The following is a 25,120-nucleotide window of genomic DNA, read 5'->3' as shown; positions in this document are numbered from 1 at the left end:
ATGAGACGCTGAATAAAAGAAGTTTAATCGCCGGCAAACGAAAACCCGCTATTTCCCGTAAATCCCAGACTCGGCCCGTATAGTCAAAAGTATACAAAGAAAGTACCCAGGGAGTAAACTCATTTCCCGAACGATTTTTTAAATTATTTTTTCACCACTAAAACGCATGAGACTTGTAGTTTTCAAAAATGTTTTCATTTTTGATGAAACGCTGAATAAAAGTAGTTTAATCGCCGGCAAACGAAAACCTGCGATTTCCCGTAAATACCGGACTCGGCCCGTATAGTCAAAAGTATATAAAGAAAGTACCAAGGGAGTAAACTCATTTCCCGAACGATTTTTTAAATTATTTTTCCACCACTAAAAAGCATGAGACTTGTAGTTTTCAAAAACGTTATCATTTTTGATGAGACGCTTAATGAAAGAGCTTGAATCGCCAGCAAACAAAAACCCGCGATTTCCCGTAAATCCCGGGCTTGGCCCGTATATTCGAATGTATACAAAGAATGTACCCAGGGAGTAAACTCATTTCCCGAACGAATTTTTCAAATTATTTCTGCACCACAAGAACTAATGAGACTTGTAGTATTCAAACATGTTTACATTTTTGATGGGACGCTGAATAAAAGAAGTTTAATCGCCGGCAAAAGAAAACCCGCGATTTCCCCTAAATCCCGGACTCGGCCCGTATAGTCAAAAGTATAAAAAGAATGTACCCAGGGAGTAAACTCATTTCCCGGACGATTTTTTAAATTATTTTTTCACCACTAAAACGCATGAGACTTATAGTTTTCAAAAATGTGTTCATTTTTGATGAGACGCTTAATGAAAGAGGTTTAATCGCCGGAAAACGAAAACACGCGATTTCCCGTAAATCCCAGGCTTGGCCCGTATAGTCGAATGTATACAAAGAAAGTACCCTGTGAGTAAACTCATTTCCAGAACGATTTTTTAAATTATCTTCTCACCACTAAAACGCATGAGAATTGTAGTTTTCAAAATTGTTTTCATTTTTGATGAGACGCTGAATAAAAGAAGTTTAATCGCCGGCAAACGAAAACCCGCTATTTCCCGTAAATCCCGGACTCGGCCCGTATAGTCAAAAGTATACAAAGAAAGTACCCAGGGAGTAAACTCATTTCCCGAACGATTTTTTAAATTATTTTTTCACCACTAAAACGCATGAGACTTGTAGTTTTCAAAAATGTTTTCATTTTTGATGAGACGCTGAATAAAAGTAGTTTAATCGCCGGCAAACGAAAACCTGCGATTTCCCGTAAATACCGGACTCGGCCCGTATAGTCAAAAGTATAAAAAGAAAGTACCAAGGGAGTAAACTCATTTCCCGAACGATTTTTTAAATTATTTTTCCACCACTAAAACGCATGAGACTTGTAGTTTTCAAAAACGTTATCATTTTTGATGAGACGCTTAATGAAAGAGCTTGAATCGCCAGCAAACGAAAACCCGCGATTTCCCGTAAATCCCGGGCTTGGCCCGTATATTCGAATGTATACAAAGAATGTACCCAGGGAGTAAACTCATTTCCCGAACGAATTTTTAAATTATTTTTTCACCACTAGAACGCATGAGACTTATAGTTTTCAAAAATGTTTTCATTTTTGATGAGTCGCTTAATGAAAGAGGTTTAATCGCCGGCAAACAAAAACACGCGATTTCCCGTAAATCCTGGGTTTCGCCCGTATAGTCAAAGGTATACAAAGAAAGTACCCTGTGAGTAAACTCATTTACAGAACGATTTTTTAAATTATCTTTTCACCACTAAAACGCATGAGACTTGTAGTCAAAAGTATACAAAGAAAGTACCCAGGGAGTAAACTCATTTCCCGAACGAATTTTTAAATTATTTTTTCACCACTAGAACGCATGAGACTTATAGTTTTCAAAAATGTTTTCATTTTTGATGAGTCGCTTAATGAAAGAGGTTTAATCGCCGGCAAACAAAAACACGCGATTTCCCGTAAATCCTGGGTTTCGCCCGTATAGTCAAAGGTATACAAAGAAAGTACCCTGTGAGTAAACTCATTTACAGAACGATTTTTTAAATTATTTTTTCACCACTAAAACGCATTAGACTTGTAGTTTTCAAAAATGTTTCATTTTTGATGAGACGCTGAATAAAAGTAGTTTAATCGCCGGCAAACGAAAACCTGCGATTTTCCGTAAATACCGGACTCGGCCCGTATAGTCAAAAGTATACAAAGAAAGTACCAAGGGAGTAAACTCATTTCCCGAACGATTTTTTAAATTATTTTTTCACCACTAAAACGCCTGAGACTTGTAGTTTTCAAAAATATTTTCATTTTTGATGAGACGCTGAATAAAAGAAGTTTAATCGCCGGCAAACGAAAACCCGCGATTTCCCCTAAATCCCGGACTCGGACCGTATAGTCAAAAGTATACAAAGAATGTACCCAGGGAGTAAACTCATTTCCCGAACGATTTTTTAAATTATGTTTTCACCACTAAAACGCATGAGACTTGTAGTTTTCAAAAATGTTTTCATTTTTGATGGGACGCTGAATAAAAGAGGTTTAATCGCCGGCAAACGAAAACATGCGATTTCCCGTAAATCCTGGGCTTGGCCCATATAGTCGAATGTATACAAATAAAGTACCCTGTGAGTAAACTCATTTCCAGAACGATTTTTTAAATTATCTCTTCACCACTAAAAAGCATGAGACTTGTAGTTTTCAAAAATGTTTTCATTTTTGATGCGACGCTGAATAAAAGAAGTTTAATCGCCGGAAAACAAAAACCCGCGATTTCCCGTAAATCCCGGACTCGGCCCGTATAGTCAAAAGTATACAAAGAAAGTGCTCAGGGAGTAAACTCATTTCCCGAACAATTTTTTAAATTATTTTTCCACCACAAAAACGCATGAGACTTGTAGTTTTCAAAAATGTTTTCATTTTTCATGAGACGCTTAATGAAAGAGGTTTAATCGCCGGCAAACGAAAACCCGCGATTTCCCGTAAATCCCTGGCTTGGCCCGTACAGTCGAATGTATACAAAGAAAGTACCCTGTGAGTAATCTCATTTCCAGAACGATTTTTTAAATTATCTTTTCACCACTAAAACGCATGAGACTTGTAGTTTTCAAAAATGATTTCACTTTTTATGAGACGCTGAATAAAAGACGTTTATTCGCCGGCAAACGAAAACCCGCGATTTCCCGTAAATCCCGAACTCGGCCCGTATAGTCAAAAGTGTACAAAGAAAGTACCAAGGGAGTAAACTCATTTCCCGAATGATTTTTCAAATTATTTCTGCACCACAAGAACTAATGAGACTTGTAGTATTCAAACATGTTTACATTTTTGATGGGACGCTGAATAAAAGAAGTTTAATCGCCGGCAAAAGAAAACCCGCGATTTCCCCTAAATCCCGGACTCGGCCCGTATAGTCAATAGTATAAAAAGAATGTACCCAGGGAGTAAACTCATTTCCCGTACGATTTTTTAAATTATTTTTTCACCACTAAAACGCATGAGACTTATAGTTTTCAAAAATGTGTTCATTTTTGATGAGACGCTTAATGAAAGAGGTTTAATCGCCGGAAAACGAAAACACGCGATTTCCCGTAAATCCCGGGCTTGGCCCGTATAGTCGAATGTATAGAAAGAAAGTACCCTGTGAGTAAACTCATTTCCAGAACGATTTTTTAAATTATCTTCTCACCACTAAAACGCATGAGAATTGTAGTTTTCAAAATTGTTTTCATTTTTGATGAGACGCTGAATAAAAGAAGTTTAATCGCCGGCAAACGAAAACCCGCTATTTCCCGTAAATCCCAGACTCGGCCCGTATAGTCAAAAGTATACAAAGAAAGTACCCAGGGAGTAAACTCATTTCCCGAACGATTTTTTAAATTATTTTTTCACCACTAAAACGCATGAGACTTGTAGTTTTCAAAAATGTTTCCTTTTTTGATGAGACGCTGAATAAAAGTAGTTTAATCGCCGGCAAACGAAAACCTGCGATTTCCCGTAAATACCGGACTCGGCCCGTATAGTCAAAAGTATACAAAGAAAGTACCAAGGGAGTAAACTCATTTCCCGAACGATTTTTTAAATTATTTTTCCACCACTAAAAAGCATGAGACTTGTAGTTTTCAAAAACGTTATCATTTTTGATGAGACGCTTAATGAAAGAGCTTGAATCGCCAGCAAACGAAAACCCGCGATTTCCCGTAAATCCCGGGCTTGGCCCGTATATTCGAATGTATACAAAGAATGTACCCAGGGAGTAAACTCATTTCCCGAACGAATTTTTCAAATTATTTCTGCACCACAAGAACTAATGAGATTTGTAGTATTCAAACATGTTTACATTTTTGATGGGACGCTGAATAAAAGAAGTTTAATCGCCGGCAAAAGAAAACCCGCGATTTCCCCTAAATCCCGGACTCGGCCCGTATAGTCAAAAGTATAAAAAGAATGTACCCAGGGAGTAAACTCATTTCCCGAACGATTTTTTAAATTATTTTTTCACCACTAAAACGCATGAGACTTATAGTTTTCAAAAATGTGTTCATTTTTGATGAGACGCTTAATGAAAGAGGTTTAATCGCCGGAAAACGAAAACACGCGATTTCCCGTAAATCCCGGGCTTGGCCCGTATAGTCGAATGTATACAAAGAAAGTACCCTGTGAGTAAACTCATTTCCAGAACGATTTTTTAAATTATCTTCTCACCACTAAAACGCATGAGAATTGTAGTTTTCAAAATTGTTTTCATTTTTGATGAGACGCTGAATAAAAGAAGTTTAATCGCCGGCAAACGAAAACCCGCGATTTCCCGTAAATCCCGGGCTTGGCCCGTATATTCGAATGTATACAAAGAATGTACCCAGGGAGTAAACTCATTTCCCTAACGAATTTTTAAATTATTTTTTCACCACTAGAAAGCATGAGACTTGTAGTTTTCAAAAATGTTTTCATTTTTGATGAGTCGCTTAATGAAAGAGGTTTAATCGCCGGCAAACAAAAACACGCGATTTCCCGTAAATCCTGGGTTTCGCCCGTATAGTCAAAGGTATACAAAGAAAGTACCCTGTGACTAAACTCATTTACAGAACGATTTTTTAAATTATCTTTTCACCACTAAAACGCATGAGACTTGTAGTCAAAAGTATACAAAGAAAGTACCCAGGGAGTAAACTCATTTCCCGAACGATTTTTTAAATTATTTTTTCACCACTAAAACGCATTAGACTTGTAGTTTTCAAAAATGTTTCATTTTTGATGAGACGCTGAATAAAAGTAGTTTAATCGCCGGCAAACGAAAACCTGCGATTTCCCGTAAATACCGGACTCGGCCCGTATAGTCAAAAGTATACAAAGAAAGTACCAAGGGAGTAAACTCATTTCCCGAACGATTTTTTAAATTATTTTTCCACCACTAAAACGCATGAGACTTGTAGTTTTCAAAAACGTTATCATTTTTGATGAGACGCTTAATGAAAGAGCTTGAATCGCCAGCAAACGAAACCCGCGATTTCCCGTAAATCCCGGGCTTGGCCCGTATATTCGAATGTATACAAAGAATGTACCCAGGGAGTAAACTCATTTCCCGAACGAATTTTTAAATTATTTTTTCACCACTAGAACGCATGAGACTTATAGTTTTCAAAAATATTTTCATTTTTGATGAGTCGCTTAATGAAAGAGGTTTAATCGACGGCAAACAAAAACACGCGATTTCCCGTATTGATTTTTTAAATTATCTTTTCACCACTAAAACGCATGAGACTTGTAGTCAAAAGTATACAAAGAAAGTACCCAGGGAGTAAACTCATTTCCCGAACGATTTTTTAAATTATTTTTTCACTACTAAAACGCATTAGACTTGTAGTTTTCAAAAATGATTTCATTTTACATGAGACGCTTAATGAAAGAGGTTTAATGGCCGGCAAACGAAAACCCGCTATTTCCCGTAAATCCCGGACTCGGCCCGTATAGTCAAAAGTATACAAAGAAAGTACCCAGGGAGTAAACTCAATTCCCGAACGATTTTTTAAATTATTTTTTCACCACTAAAACGCATGAGACTTGTAGTTTTCAAAAATGTTTTCATTTTTGATGAGACGCTGAATAAAAGTAGTTTAATCGCCGGCAAACGAAAACCTGCGATTTCCCGTAAATCCCGGACTCGGCCCGTTTAGTCAAAAGTATACAAAGAAAGTACCAAGGGAGTAAACTCATTTCCCGAACGATTTTTTAAATTATTTTTCCACCACTAAAACGCATGAGACTTGTAGTTTTCAAAAATGTTATCATTTTTGATGAGACGTTTAATGAAAGAGCTTGAATCGTCAGCAAACGAAAACCCGCGATTTCCCGTAAATCCCGGGCCTGGCCCGTATAGTAGAATGTATACAAAGAATGTACCCAGGGAGTAAACACATTTCCCGAACGAATTTTTAAATTATTTTTTCACCACTAGAACGCATGAGACTTATAGTTTTCAAAAATGTTTTCATTTTTGATGAGTCGCTTAATGAAAGAGGTTTAATCGCCGGCAAACGAAAACACGCGATTTCCCGTAAATCCTGGGTTTCGCCCGTATAGTCGAATGTATACAAAGAAAGTACCCTGTGAGTAAACTCAATTACAGAACGATTTTTTAAATTATCTTTTCACCACTAAAAAGCATGAGACTTGTAGTTTTCAAAAATGTTTTCATTTTTGATGCGACGCTGAATAAAAGAAGTTTAATCGCCGGAAAACAAAACCCGCGATTTCCCGTAAATCCCGGACTCGGCCCGTATAGTCAAAAGTATACAAAGAAAGTGCTCAGGGAGTAAACTCATTTCCCGAATGATTTTTCAAATTATTTCTGCACCACAAGAACTAATGAGACTTGTAGTATTCAAACATGTTTACATTTTTGATGGGACGCTGAATAAAAGAAGTTTAATCGCCGGCAAATGAAAACCCGCGATTTCCCCTAAATCCCGGACTCGGCCTGTTTAGTCAAAAGTATAAAAAGAATGTACCCAGGGAGTAAACTCATTTCCCGAACGATTTTTTAAATTATTTTTTCACAACTAAAACGCATGAGACTTGTAGTTTTCAAAAATGTGTTCATTTTTGATGAGACGCGTAATGAAAGAGGTTTAATTGCCGGAAAACGAAAACACGCGATTTCCCGTAAATCCCGGGCTTGGCCCGTATAGTCGAATGTATACAAAGAAAGTACCCTGTGAGTAAACTCATTTCCAGAACGATTTTTTAAATTATCTTCTCACCACTAAAACGCATGAGAATTGTAGTTTTCAAAATTGTTTTCATTTTTGATGAGACGCTGAATAAAAGAAGTTTAATCGCCGGCAAACGAAAACCCGCTATTTCCCGTAAATCCCGGACTCGGCCCGTATAGTCAAAAGTATACAAAGAAAGTACCCAGGGAGTAAACTCATTTCCCGAACGATTTTTTAAATTATTTTTTCACCACTAAAACGCATGAGACTTGTAGTTTTCAAAAATGTTTTCATTTTTGAAGAGTCGCTTAATGAAAGAGGTTTAATCGCCGGCAAACGAAAACACGCGATTTCCCGTAAATCCTGGGTTTCGCCCGTATAGTCGAATGTATACAATGAAAGTACCCTGTGAGTAAACTCATTTACAGAACGATTTTTTAAATTATCTTTTCACCACTAAAAAGCATGAGACTTGTAGTTTTCAAAAATGTTTTCATTTTTGATGCGACGCTGAATAAAAGAAGTTTAATCGCCGGAAAACAAAACCCGCGATTTCTCGTAAATCCCGGACTCGGCCCGTATAGTCAAAAGTATACAAAGAAAGTGCTCAGGGAGTAAACTCATTTCCCGAACAATTTTTTAAATTATTTTTCCACCACGAAAACGCATGAGACTTGTAGTTTTCAAAAATGTTTTCATTTTTCATGAGACGCTTAATGAAAGAAGTTTAATCGCCGGCAAACGAAAACCCGCGATTTCCCGTAAATCCCTGACTTGGCCCGTATAGTCGAATGTATACAAAGAAAGTACCCTGTGAGTAATCTCATTTCCAGAACGATTTTTTAAATTATCTTTTCACCACTAAAACGCATGAGACTTGTAGTTTTCAAAAATGATTTCACTTTTGATGAGACGCTGAATAAAAGACGTTTAATCGCCGGCAAACGAAAACCCGCGATTTCCCGTAAATCCCGAACTCGGCCCGTATAGTCAAAAGTGTACAAAGAAAGTACCAAGGGAGTAAACTCATTTCCCGAATGATTTTTCAAAATATTTCTGCACCACAAGAACTAATGAGACTTGTAGTATTCAAACATGTTTACATTTTTGATGGGACGCTGAATAAAAGAAGTTTAATCGCCGGCAAATGAAAACCCGCGATTTCCCCTAAATCCCGGACTCAGCCCGTATAGTCAAAAGTATAAAAAGAATGTACCCAGGGAGTAAACTCATTTCCCGAACGATTTTTTAAATTATTTTTTCGCCACTAAAACGCATGAGACTTGTAGTTTTCAAAAATGTGTTCATTTTTGATGAGACGCTTAATGAAAGAGGTTTAATCGCCGGAAAACGAAAACACGCGATTTCCCGTAAATCCCGGGCTTGGCCCGTATAGTCGAATGTATACAAAGAAAGTACCCTGTGAGTAAACTCATTTCCAGAACGATTTTTTAAATTATCTTCTCACCACTAAAACGCATGAGAATTGTAGTTTTCAAAAATGTTTTCATTTTTGATGAGACGCTGAATAAAAGAAGTTTAATCGCCGGCAAACGAAAACCCGCTATTTCCCGTAAATCCCGGACTCGGCCCGTATAGTCAAAAGTATACAAAGAAAGTACCAAGGGAGTAAACTCATTTCCCGAACGATTTTTTAAATTATTTTTTCACCACTAAAACGCATGAGACTTGTAGTTTTCAAAAATGTTTTCATTTTTGATGAGACGCTGAATAAAAGTAGTTTAATCACCGGCAAACAAAAACCTGCGATTTCCCGTAAATCCCGGACTCGGCCCGTATAGTCAAAAGTATACAAAGAAAGTACCAAGGGAGTAAACTCATTTCCCAAACGATTTTTTAAATTATTTTTCCACCACTAAAACGCATGAGACTTGTAGTTTTCAAAAACGTTATCATTTTTGATGAGACGCTTGATGAAAGAGGTTTAATCGCCGGCAAACGAAAACACGCGATTTCCCGTAAATCCTGGGTTTCGCCCGTATAGTCGAATGTATTCAAAGAAAGTACCCTGTGAGTAAACTCATTTCCAGAACGATTTTTTAAATTATCTTTTCACCACTAAAACGCATGAGACTTGTAGTCAAAAGTATACAAAGAAAGTACCCAGGGAGTAAACTCATTTCCCGAACGATTTTTTAAATTATTTTTTTACCACTAAAACGCATTAGACTTGTAGTTTTCAAAAATGTTTTCATTTTACATGAGACGCTTAATGAAAGAGGTTTAATGGCCGGCAAACGAAAACCCGCTATTTCCCGTAAATCCCGGACTCGGCCCGTATAGTCAAAAGTATACAAAGAAAATACCCAGGGAGTAAACTCATTTCCCGAACGATTTTTTAAATTATTTTTTCACCACTAAAACGCATGAGACTTGTAGTTTTCAAAAATGATTTCATTTTTGATGAGACGCTGAATAAAAGTAGTTTAATCGCCGGCAAACGAAAACCTGCGATTTCCCGTAAATCCCGGACACGGCCCGTATAGTCAAAAGTATACAAAGAAAGTACCAAGGGAGTAAACTCATTTCCCGAACGATTTTTTAAATTATTTTTCCACCACTAAAACGCATGAGACTTGTAGTTTTCAAAAATGTTATCATTTTTGATGAGACGCTTAATGAAAGAGCTTGAATCGCCAGCAAACGAAAACCCGCGATTTCCCGTAAATCCCGGGCTTGACCCGTATAGTAGAATGTATACAAAGAATGTACCCAGGGAGTAAACTCATTTCCCGAACGAATTTTTAAATTATTTTTTCACAACTAGAACGCATGAGACTTATAGTTTTCAAAAATGTTTTCATTTTTGATGAGTCGCTTAATGAAAGAGGTTTAATCGCCGGCAAACGAAAACACGCGATTTCCCGTAAATCCTGGGTTTCGCCCGTATAGTCGAATGTATACAAAGAAAGTACCCTGTGAGTAAACTCAATTACAGAACGATTTTTTAAATTATCTTTTCACCACTAAAAAGCATGAGACTTGTAGTTTTCAAAAATGTTTTCATTTTTGATGCGACGCTGAATAAAAGAAGTTTAATCGCCGGAAAACAAAACCCGCGATTTCCCGTAAATCCCGGACTCGGCCCGTATAGTCAAAAGTATACAAAGAAAGTGCTCAGGGAGTAAACTCATTTCCCGAATGATTTTTCAAATTATTTCTGCACCACAAGAACTAATGAGACTTGTAGTATTCAAACATGTTTACATTTTTGATGGGACGCTGAATAAAAGAAGTTTAATCGCCGGCAAATGAAAACCCGCGATTTCCCCTAAATCCCGGACTCGGCCTGTTTAGTCAAAAGTATAAAAAGAATGTACCCAGGGAGTAAACTCATTTCCCGAACGATTTTTTAAATTATTTTTTCACAACTAAAACGCATGAGACTTGTAGTTTTCAAAAATGTGTTCATTTTTGATGAGACGCGTAATGAAAGAGGTTTAATTGCCGGAAAACGAAAACACGCGATTTCCCGTAAATCCCGGGCTTGGCCCGTATAGTCGAATGTATACAAAGAAAGTACCCTGTGAGTAAACTCATTTCCAGAACGATTTTTTAAATTATCTTCTCACCACTAAAACGCATGAGAATTGTAGTTTTCAAAATTGTTTTCATTTTCGATGAGACGCTGAATAAAAGAAGTTTAATCGCCGGCAAACGAAAACCCGCTATTTCCCGTAAATCCCGGACTCGGCCCGTATAGTCAAAAGTATACAAAGAAAGTACCCAGGGAGTAAACTCATTTCCCGAACGATTTTTTAAATTATTTTTTCACCACTAAAACGCATGAGACTTGTAGTTTTCAAAAATGTTTTCATTTTTGAAGAGTCGCTTAATGAAAGAGGTTTAATCGCCGGCAAACGAAAACACGCGATTTCCCGTAAATCCTGGGTTTCGCCCGTATAGTCGAATGTATACAAAGAAAGTACCCTGTGAGTAAACTCATTTACAGAACGATTTTTTAAATTATCTTTTCACCACTAAAAAGCATGAGACTTGTAGTTTTCAAAAATGTTTTCATTTTTGATGCGACGCTGAATAAAAGAAGTTTAATCGCCGGAAAACAAAACCCGCGATTTCTCGTAAATCCCGGACTCGGCCCGTATAGTCAAAAGTATACAAAGAAAGTGCTCAGGGAGTAAACTCATTTCCCGAACAATTTTTTAAATTATTTTTCCACCACGAAAACGCATGAGACTTGTAGTTTTCAAAAATGTTTTCATTTTTCATGAGACGCTTAATGAAAGAAGTTTAATCGCCGGCAAACGAAAACCCGCGATTTCCCGTAAATCCCTGACTTGGCCCGTATAGTCGAATGTATACAAAGAAAGTACCCTGTGAGTAATCTCATTTCCAGAACGATTTTTTAAATTATCTTTTCACCACTAAAACGCATGAGACTTGTAGTTTTCAAAAATGATTTCACTTTTGATGAGACGCTGAATAAAAGACGTTTAATCGCCGGCAAACGAAAACCCGCGATTTCCCGTAAATCCCGAACTCGGCCCGTATAGTCAAAAGTGTACAAAGAAAGTACCAAGGGAGTAAACTCATTTCCCGAATGATTTTTCAAAATATTTCTGCACCACAAGAACTAATGAGACTTGTAGTATTCAAACATGTTTACATTTTTGATGGGACGCTGAATAAAAGAAGTTTAATCGCCGGCAAATGAAAACCCGCGATTTCCCCTAAATCCCGGACTCAGCCCGTATAGTCAAAAGTATAAAAAGAATGTACCCAGGGAGTAAACTCATTTCCCGAACGATTTTTTAAATTATTTTTTCGCCACTAAAACGCATGAGACTTGTAGTTTTCAAAAATGTGTTCATTTTTGATGAGACGCTTAATGAAAGAGGTTTAATCGCCGGAAAACGAAAACACGCGATTTCCCGTAAATCCCGGGCTTGGCCCGTATAGTCGAATGTATACAAAGAAAGTACCCTGTGAGTAAACTCATTTCCAGAACGATTTTTTAAATTATCTTCTCACCACTAAAACGCATGAGAATTGTAGTTTTCAAAAATGTTTTCATTTTTGATGAGACGCTGAATAAAAGAAGTTTAATCGCCGGCAAACGAAAACCCGCTATTTCCCGTAAATCCCGGACTCGGCCCGTATAGTCAAAAGTATACAAAGAAAGTACCAAGGGAGTAAACTCATTTCCCGAACGATTTTTTAAATTATTTTTTCACCACTAAAACGCATGAGACTTGTAGTTTTCAAAAATGTTTTCATTTTTGATGAGACGCTGAATAAAAGTAGTTTAATCACCGGCAAACAAAAACCTGCGATTTCCCGTAAATCCCGGACTCGGCCCGTATAGTCAAAAGTATACAAAGAAAGTACCAAGGGAGTAAACTCATTTCCCAAACGATTTTTTAAATTATTTTTCCACCACTAAAACGCATGAGACTTGTAGTTTTCAAAAACGTTATCATTTTTGATGAGACGCTTGATGAAAGAGGTTTAATCGCCGGCAAACGAAAACACGCGATTTCCCGTAAATCCTGGGTTTCGCCCGTATAGTCGAATGTATTCAAAGAAAGTACCCTGTGAGTAAACTCATTTCCAGAACGATTTTTTAAATTATCTTTTCACCACTAAAACGCATGAGACTTGTAGTCAAAAGTATACAAAGAAAGTACCCAGGAAGTAAACTCATTTCCCGAACGATTTTTTAAATTATTTTTTTACCACTAAAACGCATTAGACTTGTAGTTTTCAAAAATGTTTTCATTTTACATGAGACGCTTAATGAAAGAGGTTTAATGGCCGGCAAACGAAAACCCGCTATTTCCCGTAAATCCCGGACTCGGCCCGTATAGTCAAAAGTATACAAAGAAAATACCCAGGGAGTAAACTCATTTCCCGAACGATTTTTTAAATTATTTTTTCACCACTAAAACGCATGAGACTTGTAGTTTTCAAAAATGATTTCATTTTTGATGAGACGCTGAATAAAAGTAGTTTAATCGCCGGCAAACGAAAACCTGCGATTTCCCGTAAATCCCGGACTCGGCCCGTATAGTCAAAAGTATACAAAGAAAGTACCAAGGGAGTAAACTCATTTCCCGAACGATTTTTTAAATTATTTTTCCACCACTAAAACGCATGAGACTTGTAGTTTTCAAAAATGTTATCATTTTTGATGAGACGCTTAATGAAAGAGCTTGAATCGCCAGCAAACGAAAACCCGCGATTTCCCGTAAATCCCGGGCTTGACCCGTATAGTAGAATGTATACAAAGAATGTACCCAGGGAGTAAACTCATTTCCCGAACGAATTTTTAAATTATTTTTTCACAACTAGAACGCATGAGACTTATAGTTTTCAAAAATGTTTTCATTTTTGATGAGTCGCTTAATGAAAGAGGTTTAATTGCCGGCAAACGAAAACACGCGATTTCCCGTAAATCCTGGGTTTCGCCCGTATAGTCGAATGTATACAAAGAATGTACCCTGTGAGTAAACTCATTTACAGAACGATTTTTTAAATTATCTTTTCACCACTAAAAAGCATGAGACTTGTAGTTTTCAAAAATGTTTTCATTTTTGATGCGACGCTGAATAAAAGAAGTTTAATCGCCGGAAAACAAAAACCCGCGATTTCCCGTAAATCCCGGACTCGGCCCGTATAGTCAAAAGTATACAAAGAAAGTGCTCAGGGAGTAAACTTATTTCTCGAACAATTTTTTAAATTATTTTTCCACCACGAAAACGCATGAGACTTGTTGTTTTCAAAAATGTTTTCATTTTTCATGAGACGCTTAATGAAAGAGGTTTAATTGCCGGTAAACGAAAACCCGCGATTTCCCGTAAATCCCGGTCTCGGCCCGTATAGTCAAAAGTGTACAAAGAAAGTACCAAGGGAGTAAACTCATTTCCCGAATGATTTTTCAAATTATTTATGCACCACAAGAACTAATGAGACTTGTAGTATTCAAACATGTTTACATTTTTGATGGGACGCTGAATAAAAGAAGTTTAATCGCCGGCAAATGAAAACCCGCGATTTCCCCTAAATCCCGGACTCGGCCCGTATAGTCAAAAGTATAAAAAGAATGTACCCAGGGAGTAAACTCATTTCCCGAACGATTTTTTAAATTATTTTTTCACCACTAAAACGCATGAGACTTGTAATTTTCAAAAATGTGTTCATTTTTGATGAGACGCTTAATGAAAGAGGTTTAATCGCCGGAAAACGAAAACACGCGATTTCCCGTAAATCCCGGGCTTGGCCCGTATAGTCGAATGTATACAAAGAAAGTACCCTGTGAGTAAACTCATTTCCAGAACGATTTTTTAAATTATTTTTTCACCACTAAAACGCATGAGACTTGTAGTTTTCAAAAATGTTTTCATTTTTGATGAGACGCTGAATAAAAGTAGTTTAATCACCGGCAAACGAAAACCTGCGATTTCCCGTAAATCCCGGACTCGGCCCGTATAGTCAAAAGTATACAAAGAAAGTACCAAGGGAGTAAACTCATTTCCCAAACGATTTTTTAAATTATTTTTCCACCACTAAAACGCATGAGACTTGTAGTTTTCAAAAACGTTATCATTTTTGATGAGACGCTTAATGAAAGAGCTTGAATCGCCAGCAAACGAAAACCCGCGATTTCCCGTAAATCCCGGGCTTGGCCCGTATATTCGAATGTATACAAAGAATGTACCCAGGGAGTAAACTCATTTCCCGAACGAATTTTTAAATTATTTTTTCACCACTAGAACGCATGAGACTTATAGTTTTCAAAAATGTTTTCATTTTTGATGAGTCGCTTGATGAAAGAGGTTTAATCGCCGGCAAACGAAAACACGCGATTTCCCGTAAATCCTGGGTTTCGCCCGTATAGTCGAATCTATACAAAGAAAGTACCCTGTGAGTAAACTCATTTCCAGAACGATTTTTTAAATTATCTTTTCACCACTAAAACGCATGAGACTTGTAGTCAAAAGTATACAAAGAAAGTACCCAGGGAGTAAACTCATTTCCCGAACGATTTTTTAAATTATTTTTTTACCACTAAAACGCATTAGACTTGTAGTTTTCAAAAATGTTTTCATTTTACATGAGACGCTTAATGAAAGAGGTTTAATGGCCGGCAAACGAAAACCCGCTATTTCCCGTAAATCCCGGACTCGGCCCGTATAGTCAAAAGTATACAAAGAAAATACCCAGGGAGTAAACTCATTTCCCGAACGATTTTTTAAATTATTTTTTCACCACTAAAACGCATGAGACTTGTAGTTTTCAAAAATGATTTCATTTTTGATGAGACGCTGAATAAAAGTAGTTTAATCGCCGGCAAACGAAAACCTGCGATTTCCCGTAAATCCCGGACTCGGCCCGTATAGTCAAAAGTATACAAAGAAAGTACCAAGGGAGTAAACTCATTTCCCGAACGATTTTTTAAATTATTTTTCCACCACTAAAACGCATGAGACTTGTAGTTTTCAAAAATGTTATCATTTTTGATGAGACGCTTAATGAAAGAGCTTGAATCGCCAGCAAACGAAAACCCGCGATTTCCCGTAAATCCCGGGCTTGACCCGTATAGTAGAATGTATACAAAGAATGTACCCAGGGAGTAAACTCATTTCCCGAACGAATTTTTAAATTATTTTTTCACAACTAGAACGCATGAGACTTATAGTTTTCAAAAATGTTTTCATTTTTGATGAGTCGCTTAATGAAAGAGGTTTAATTGCCGGCAAACGAAAACACGCGATTTCCCGTAAATCCTGGGTTTCGCCCGTATAGTCGAATGTATACAAAGAAAGTACCCTGTGAGTAAACTCATTTACAGAACGATTTTTTAAATTATCTTTTCACCACTAAAAAGCATGAGACTTGTAGTTTTCAAAAATGTTTTCATTTTTGATGCGACGCTGAATAAAAGAAGTTTAATCGCCGGAAAACAAAAACCCGCGATTTCCCGTAAATCCCGGACTCGGCCCGTATAGTCAAAAGTATACAAAGAAAGTGCTCAGGGAGTAAACTTATTTCTCAAACAATTTTTTAAATTATTTTTCCACCACGAAAACGCATGAGACTTGTTGTTTTCAAAAATGTTTACATTTTTGATGGGACGCTGAATAAAAGAAGTTTAATCGCCGGCAAATGAAAACCCGCGATTTCCCCTAAATCCCGGACTCGGCCCGTATAGTCAAAAGTATAAAAAGAATGTACCCAGGGAGTCAACTCATTTCCCGAACGATTTTTTAAATTATTTTTTCACCACTAAAACGCATGAGACTTGTAATTTTCAAAAATGTGTTCATTTTTGATGAGACGCTTAATGAAAGAGGTTTAATCGCCGGAAAACGAAAACACGCGATTTCCCGTAAATCCCGGGCTTGGCCCGTATAGTCGAATGTATACAAAGAAAGTACCCTGTGAGTAAACTCATTTCCAGAACGATTTTTTAAATTATCTTCTCACCACTAAAACGCATGAGAATTGTAGTTTTCAAAATTGTTTTCATTTTTGATGAGACGCTGAATAAAAGAAGTTTAATCGCCGGCAAACGAAAACCCGCTATTTCCCGTAAATCCCGGACTCGGCCCGTATAGTCAAAAGTATACAAAGAAAGTACCCAGGGAGTAAACTCATTTCCCGAACGATTTTTTAAATTATTTTTTCACCACTAAAACGCATGAGACTTGTAGTTTTCAAAAATGTTTTCATTTTTGAAGAGTCGCTTAATGAAAGAGGTTTAATCGCCGGCAAACGAAAACACGCGATTTCCCGTAAATCCTGGGTTTCGCCCGTATAGTCGAATGTATACAAAGAAAGTACCCTGTGAGTAAACTCATTTACAGAACGATTTTTTAAAATATCTTTTCACCACTAAAAAGCATGAGACTTGTAGTTTTCAAAAATGTTTTCATTTTTGATGCGACGCTGAATAAAAGAAGTTTAATCGCCGGAAAACAAAACCCGCGATTTCTCGTAAATCCCGGACTCGGCCCGTATAGTCAAAAGTATACAAAGAAAGTGCTCAGGGAGTAAACTCATTTCCCGAACAATTTTTTAAATTATTTTTCCACCACGAAAACGCATGAGACTTGTAGTTTTCAAAAATGTTTTCATTTTTCATGAGACGCTTAATGAAAGAAGTTTAATCGCCGGCAAACGAAAACCCGCGATTTCCCGTAAATCCCTGACTTGGCCCGTATAGTCGAATGTATACAAAGAAAGTACCCTGTGAGTAATCTCATTTCCAGAACGATTTTTTAAATTATCTTTTCACCACTAAAACGCATGAGACTTGTAGTTTTCAAAAATGATTTCACTTTTGATGAGACGCTGAATAAAAGACGTTTAATCGCCGGCAAACGAAAACCCGCGATTTCCCGTAAATCCCGAACTCGGCCCGTATAGTCAAAAGTGTACAAAGAAAGTACCAAGGGAGTAAACTCATTTCCCGAATGATTTTTCAAAATATTTCTGCACCACAAGAACTAATGAGACTTGTAGTATTCAAACATGTTTACATTTTTGATGGGACGCTGAATAAAAGAAGTTTAATCGCCGGCAAATGAAAACCCGCGATTTCCCCTAAATCCCGGACTCAGCCCGTATAGTCAAAAGTATAAAAAGAATGTACCCAGGGAGTAAACTCATTTCCCGAACGATTTTTTAAATTATTTTTTCGCCACTAAAACGCATGAGACTTGTAGTTTTCAAAAATGTGTTCATTTTTGATGAGACGCTTAATGAAAGAGGTTTAATCGCCGGAAAACGAAAACACGCGATTTCCCGTAAATCCCGGGCTTGGCCCGTATAGTCGAATGTATACAAAGAAAGTACCCTGTGAGTAAACTCATTTCCAGAACGATTTTTTAAATTATCTTCTCACCACTAAAACGCATGAGAATTGTAGTTTTCAAAAATGTTTTCATTTTTGATGAGACGCTGAATAAAAGAAGTTTAATCGCCGGCAAACGAAAACCCGCTATTTCCCGTAAATCCCGGACTCGGCCCGTATAGTCAAAAGTATACAAAGAAAGTACCAAGGGAGTAAACTCATTTCCCGAACGATTTTTTAAATTATTTTTTCACCACTAAAACGCATGAGACTTGTAGTTTTCAAAAATGTTTTCATTTTTGATGAGACGCTGAATAAAAGTAGTTTAATCACCGGCAAACAAAAACCTGCGATTTCCCGTAAATCCCGGACTCGGCCCGTATAGTCAAAAGTATACAAAGAAAGTACCAAGGGAGTAAACTCATTTCCCAAACGATTTTTTAAATTATTTTTCCACCACTAAAACGCATGAGACTTGTAGTTTTCAAAAACGTTATCATTTTTGATGAGACGCTTGATGAAAGAGGTTTAATCGCCGGCAAACGAAAACACGCGATTTCCCGTAAATCCTGGGTTTCGCCCGTATAGTCGAATGTATTCAAAGAAAGTACCCTGTGAGTAAACTCATTTCCAGAACGATTTTTTAAATTATCTTTTCACCACTAAAACGCATGAGACTTGTAGTCAAAAGTATACAAAGAAAGTACCCAGGGAGTAAACTCATTTCCCGAACGATTTTTTAAATTATTTTTTTACCACTAAAACGCATTAGACTTGTAGTTTTCAAAAATGTTTTCATTTTACATGAGACGCTTAATGAAAGAGGTTTAATGGCCGGCAAACGAAAACCCGCTATTTCCCGTAAATCCCGGACTCGGCCCGTATAGTCAAAAGTATACAAAGAAAATACCCAGGGAGTAAACTCATTTCCCGAACGATTTTTTAAATTATTTTTTCACCACTAAAACGCATGAGACTTGTAGTTTTCAAAAATGATTTCATTTTTGATGAGACGCTGAATAAAAGTAGTTTAATCGCCGGCAAACGAAAACCTGCGATTTCCCGTAAATCCCGGACTCGGCCCGTATAGTCAAAAGTATACAAAGAAAGTACCAAGGGAGTAAACTCATTTCCCGAACGATTTTTTAAATTATTTTTCCACCACTAAAACGCATGAGACTTGTAGTTTTCAAAAATGTTATCATTTTTGATGAGACGCTTAATGAAAGAGCTTGAATCGCCAGCAAACGAAAACCCGCGATTTCCCGTAAATCCCGGGCTTGACCCGTATAGTAGAATGTATACAAAGAATGTACCCAGGGAGTAAACTCATTTCCCGAACGAATTTTTATATTATTTTTTCACAACTAGAACGCATGAGACTTATAGTTTTCAAAAATGTTTTCATTTTTGATGAGTCGCTTAATGAAAGAGGTTTAATTGCCGGCAAACGAAAACACGCGATTTCCCGTAAATCCTGGGTTTCGCCCGTATAGTCGAATGTATACAAAGAATGTACCCTGTGAGTAAACTCATTTACAGAACGATTTTTTAAATTATCTTTTCACCACTAAAAAGCATGAGACTTGTAGTTTTCAAAAATGTTTTCATTTTTGATGCGACGCTGAATAAAAGAAGTTTAATCGCCGGAAAACAAAAACCCGCGATTTCCCGTAAATCCCGGACTCGGCCCGTATAGTCAAAAGTATACAAAGAAAGTGCTCAGGGAGTAAACTTATTTCTCGAACAATTTTTTAAATTATTTTTCCACCACGAAAACGCATGAGACTTGTTGTTTTCAAAAATGTTTTCATTTTTCATGAGACGCTTAATGAAAGAGGTTTAATTGCCGGTAAACGAAAACCCGCGATTTCCCGTAAATCCCGGTCTCGGCCCGTATAGTCAAAAGTGTACAAAGAAAGTACCAAGGGAGTAAACTCATTTCCCGAATGATTTTTCAAATTATTTATGCACCACAAGAACTAATGAGACTTGTAGTATTCAAACATGTTTACATTTTTGATGGGACGCTGAATAAAAGAAGTTTAATCGCCGGCAAATGAAAACCCGCGATTTCCCCTAAATCCCGGACTCGGCCCGTATAGTCAAAAGTATAAAAAGAATGTACCCAGGGAGTAAACTCATTTCCCGAACGATTTTTGAAATTATTTTTTCACCACTAAAACGCATGAGACTTGTAATTTTCAAAAATGTGTTCATTTTTGATGAGACGCTTAATGAAAGAGGTTTAATCGCCGGAAAACGAAAACACGCGATTTCCCGTAAATCCCGGGCTTGGCCCGTATAGTCGAATGTATACAAAGAAAGTACCCTGTGAGTAAACTCATTTCCAGAACGATTTTTTAAATTATTTTTTCACCACTAAAACGCATGAGACTTGTAGTTTTCAAAAATGTTTTCATTTTTGATGAGACGCTGAATAAAAGTAGTTTAATCACCGGCAAACGAAAACCTGCGATTTCCCGTAAATCCCGGACTCGGCCCGTATAGTCAAAAGTATACAAAGAAAGTACCAAGGGAGTAAACTCATTTCCCAAACGATTTTTTAAATTATTTTTCCACCACTAAAACGCATGAGACTTGTAGTTTTCAAAAACGTTATCATTTTTGATGAGACGCTTAATGAAAGAGCTTGAATCGCCAGCAAACGAAAACCCGCGATTTCCCGAAAATCCCGGGCTTGGCCCGTATATTCGAATGTATACAAAGAATGTACCCAGGGAGTAAACTCATTTCCCGAACGAATTTTTAAATTATTTTTTCACCACTAGAACGCATGAGACTTATAGTTTTCAAAAATGTTTTCATTTTTGATGAGTCGCTTGATGAAAGAGGTTTAATCGCCGGCAAACGAAAACACGCGATTTCCCGTAAATCCTGGGTTTCGCCCGTATAGTCGAATCTATACAAAGAAAGTACCCTGTGAGTAAACTCATTTCCAGAACGATTTTTTAAATTATCTTTTCACCACTAAAACGCATGAGACTTGTAGTCAAAAGTATACAAAGAAAGTACCCAGGGAGTAAACTCATTTCCCGAACGATTTTTTAAATTATTTTTTTACCACTAAAACGCATTAGACTTGTAGTTTTCAAAAATGTTTTCATTTTACATGAGACGCTTAATGAAAGAGGTTTAATGGCCGGCAAACGAAAACCCGCTATTTCCCGTAAATCCCGGACTCGGCCCGTATAGTCAAAAGTATACAAAGAAAATACCCAGGGAGTAAACTCATTTCCCGAACGATTTTTTAAATTATTTTTTCACCACTAAAACGCATGAGACTTGTAGTTTTCAAAAATGATTTCATTTTTGATGAGACGCTGAATAAAAGTAGTTTAATCGCCGGCAAACGAAAACCTGCGATTTCCCGTAAATCCCGGACTCGGCCCGTATAGTCAAAAGTATACAAAGAAAGTACCAAGGGAGTAAACTCATTTCCCGAACGATTTTTTAAATTATTTTTCCACCACTAAAACGCATGAGACTTGTAGTTTTCAAAAATGTTATCATTTTTGATGAGACGCTTAATGAAAGAGCTTGAATCGCCAGCAAACGAAAACCCGCGATTTCCCGTAAATCCCGGGCTTGACCCGTATAGTAGAATGTATACAAAGAATGTACCCAGGGAGTAAACTCATTTCCCGAACGAATTTTTAAATTATTTTTTCACAACTAGAACGCATGAGACTTATAGTTTTCAAAAATGTTTTCATTTTTGATGAGTCGCTTAATGAAAGAGGTTTAATTGCCGGCAAACGAAAACACGCGATTTCCCGTAAATCCTGGGTTTCGCCCGTATAGTCGAATGTATACAAAGAAAGTACCCTGTGAGTAAACTCATTTACAGAACGATTTTTTAAATTATCTTTTCACCACTAAAAAGCATGAGACTTGTAGTTTTCAAAAATGTTTTCATTTTTGATGCGACGCTGAATAAAAGAAGTTTAATCGCCGGAAAACAAAAACCCGCGATTTCCCGTAAATCCCGGACTCGGCCCGTATAGTCAAAAGTATACAAAGAAAGTGCTCAGGGAGTAAACTTATTTCTCAAACAATTTTTTAAATTATTTTTCCACCACGAAAACGCATGAGACTTGTTGTTTTCAAAAATGTTTACATTTTTGATGGGACGCTGAATAAAAGAAGTTTAATCGCCGGCAAATGAAAACCCGCGATTTCCCCTAAATCCCGGACTCGGCCCGTATAGTCAAAAGTATAAAAAGAATGTACCCAGGGAGTCAACTCATTTCCCGAACGATTTTTTAAATTATTTTTTCACCACTAAAACGCATGAGACTTGTAATTTTCAAAAATGTGTTCATTTTTGATGAGACGCTTAATGAAAGAGGTTTAATCGCCGGAAAACGAAAACACGCGATTTCCCGTAAATCCCGGGCTTGGCCCGTATAGTCGAATGTATACAAAGAAAGTACCCTGTGAGTAAACTCATTTCCAGAACGATTTTTTAAATTATTTTTTCACCACTAAAACGCATGAGACTTGTAGTTTTCAAAAATGTTTTCATTTTTGATGAGACGCTGAATAAAAGTAGTTTAATCGCCGGCAAACGAAAACCTGCGATTTCCCGTAAATCCCGGACTCGGCCCGTATAGTCAAATGTATACAAAGAAAGTACCAAGGGAATAAACTCATTTCCCGAACGATTTTTTAAATTATTTTTCCACCACTAAAACTTATGAGACTTGTAGTTTTCAAAAATGTTATCATTTTTGATGAGACGCTTATTGAAAGAGCTTGAATCGCCAGCAAACGAAAACCCGCGATTTCCGGTAAATCCCGGGCTTGGCCCGTATAGTAGAATGTATACAAAGAATCTACCCAGGGAGTAAACTCATTTCCCGAACGAATTTTTAAATTATTTTTTCACCACTAGAACGCATGAGACTTATAGTTTTCAAAAATGTTTTCATTTTTGATGAGTCGCTTAATGAAAGAGGTTTAATCGCCGGCAAACGAAAACACGCGGTTTCCCGTAAATCCTGGGTTTCGCCCGTATAGTCGAATGTATACAAAGAAAGTACCCTGTGAGTAAAGTCATTTACAGAACGATTTTTTAAATTATCTTTTCACCACTAAAACGCATGAGACTTGTAGTCAAAAGTATACAAAGAAAGTACCCAGGGAGTAAACTCATTTCCCGAGCGATTTTTTAAATTATTTTTTCACCACTAAAACGCATTAGACTTGTAGTTTTCAAAAATGTTTTCATTTTACATGAGACGCTTAAGGAAAGAAGTTTAATGGCCGGCAAACGAAAACCCGCTATTTCCCGTAAATCCCGGACTCGGCCCGTATAGTCAAAAGTATACAAAGAAAGTACCCAGGGAGTAAACTCATTTCCCGAACGATTTTTTAAATTATTTTTTCACCACTAAAACGCATGAGACTTTTAGTTTTCAAAAATGTTTTCATTTTTGATGAGACGCTGAATAAAAGTAGTTTAATCGCCGGCAAACGAAAACCTGCGATTTCCCGTAAATCCCGGACTCGGCCCGTATAGTCAAAAGTATACAAAGAAAGTACCAAGGGAGTAAACTCATTTCCCGAACGATTTTTTAAATTATTTTTCCACCACTAAAACGCATGAGACTTTTAGTTTTCAAAAATGTTTTCATTTTTGATGAGACGCTTAATGAAAAAGCTTGAATCGGCAGCAAAAGAAAACCCGCGATTTCCCGTAAATCCCGGGCTTGGCCCGTATAGTAAAATGTATACAAAGAATGTACCCAGGGAGTAAACTCATTTCCCGAACGAATTTTTAAATTATTTTTTCACCACTAGAACGCATGAGACTTATAGTTTTCAAAAATGTTTTCATTTTTGATGAGTCGCTTAATGAAAGAGTTTTAATCGCCGGCAAACGAAAACACGCGATTTCCCGTAAATCCTGGGTTTCGCCCGTATAGTCGAATGTATACAAAGAAAGTACCCTGTGAGTAAACTCATTTCCCGAACGATTTTTTAAATTAATTTTTCACCACTAAAACGCATTAGACTTGTAGTTTTCAAAAATGTTTTCATTTTACATGAGACGCTTAATGAAAGAGGTTTAATGGCCGGTAAACGAAAACCCGCGATTTCCCGTAAATCCCTGGTTTGGCCCGTATAGTCGAATGTATACAAAGAAAGTACCCTGTGAGTAATCTCATTTCCAGAACGATTTTTTAAATTATCTTTTCACCACTAAAACGCATGAGACTTGTAGTTTTCAAAAATGATTTCACTTTTGATGAGACGCTGAATAAAAGACGTTTAATCGCCGGCAAACGAAAACCCGCGATTTCCGTAAATCCCGGACTCGGCCCGTATAGTCAAAAGTGTACAAAGAAAGTACCAAGGGAGTAAACTCATTTCCCGAACGATTTTTTAAATTATTTTTTCACCACTAAAACACATGAGACTTGTAGTTTTCAAAAATAGTTTCATTTTTGATGAGACGCTGAATAAAAGAAGTTTAATCGCCGGCAAACGAAAACCTGCGATTTCCCCTAAATCCCGGACTCGGACCGTATAGTCAAAAGTATACAAAGAATGTACCTAGGGAGTAAACTCATTTCCCGAACGATTTTTTAAATTAATTTTTCACCACTAAAACGCATTAGACTTGTAGTTTTCAAAAATGTTTTCATTTTACATGAGACGCTTAATGAAAGAGGTTTAATGGCCGGCAAACGAAAACCCGCGATTTCCCGTAAATCCCTGGTTTGGCCCGTATAGTCGAATGTATACAAAGAAAGTACCCTGTGAGTAATCTCATTTCCAGAACGATTTTTTAAATTATCTTTTCACCACTAAAACGCATGAGACTTGTAGTTTTCAAAAATGATTTCACTTTTGATGAGACGCTGAATAAAAGACGTTTAATCGCCGGCAAACGAAAACCCGCGATTTCCGTAAATCCCGGACTCGGCCCGTATAGTCAAAAGTGTACAAAGAAAGTACCAAGGGAGTAAACTCATTTCCCGAACAATTTTTTAAATTATTTTTTCACCACGAAAACGCATGAGACTTGT

Source organism: Hydractinia symbiolongicarpus, chromosome 3, assembly GCF_029227915.1.
Source record: "Hydractinia symbiolongicarpus strain clone_291-10 chromosome 3, HSymV2.1, whole genome shotgun sequence".
Classification (NCBI taxonomy): Eukaryota; Metazoa; Cnidaria; class Hydrozoa; order Anthoathecata; family Hydractiniidae; genus Hydractinia; species Hydractinia symbiolongicarpus.
This window is presented reverse-complemented; position numbering follows the sequence as displayed.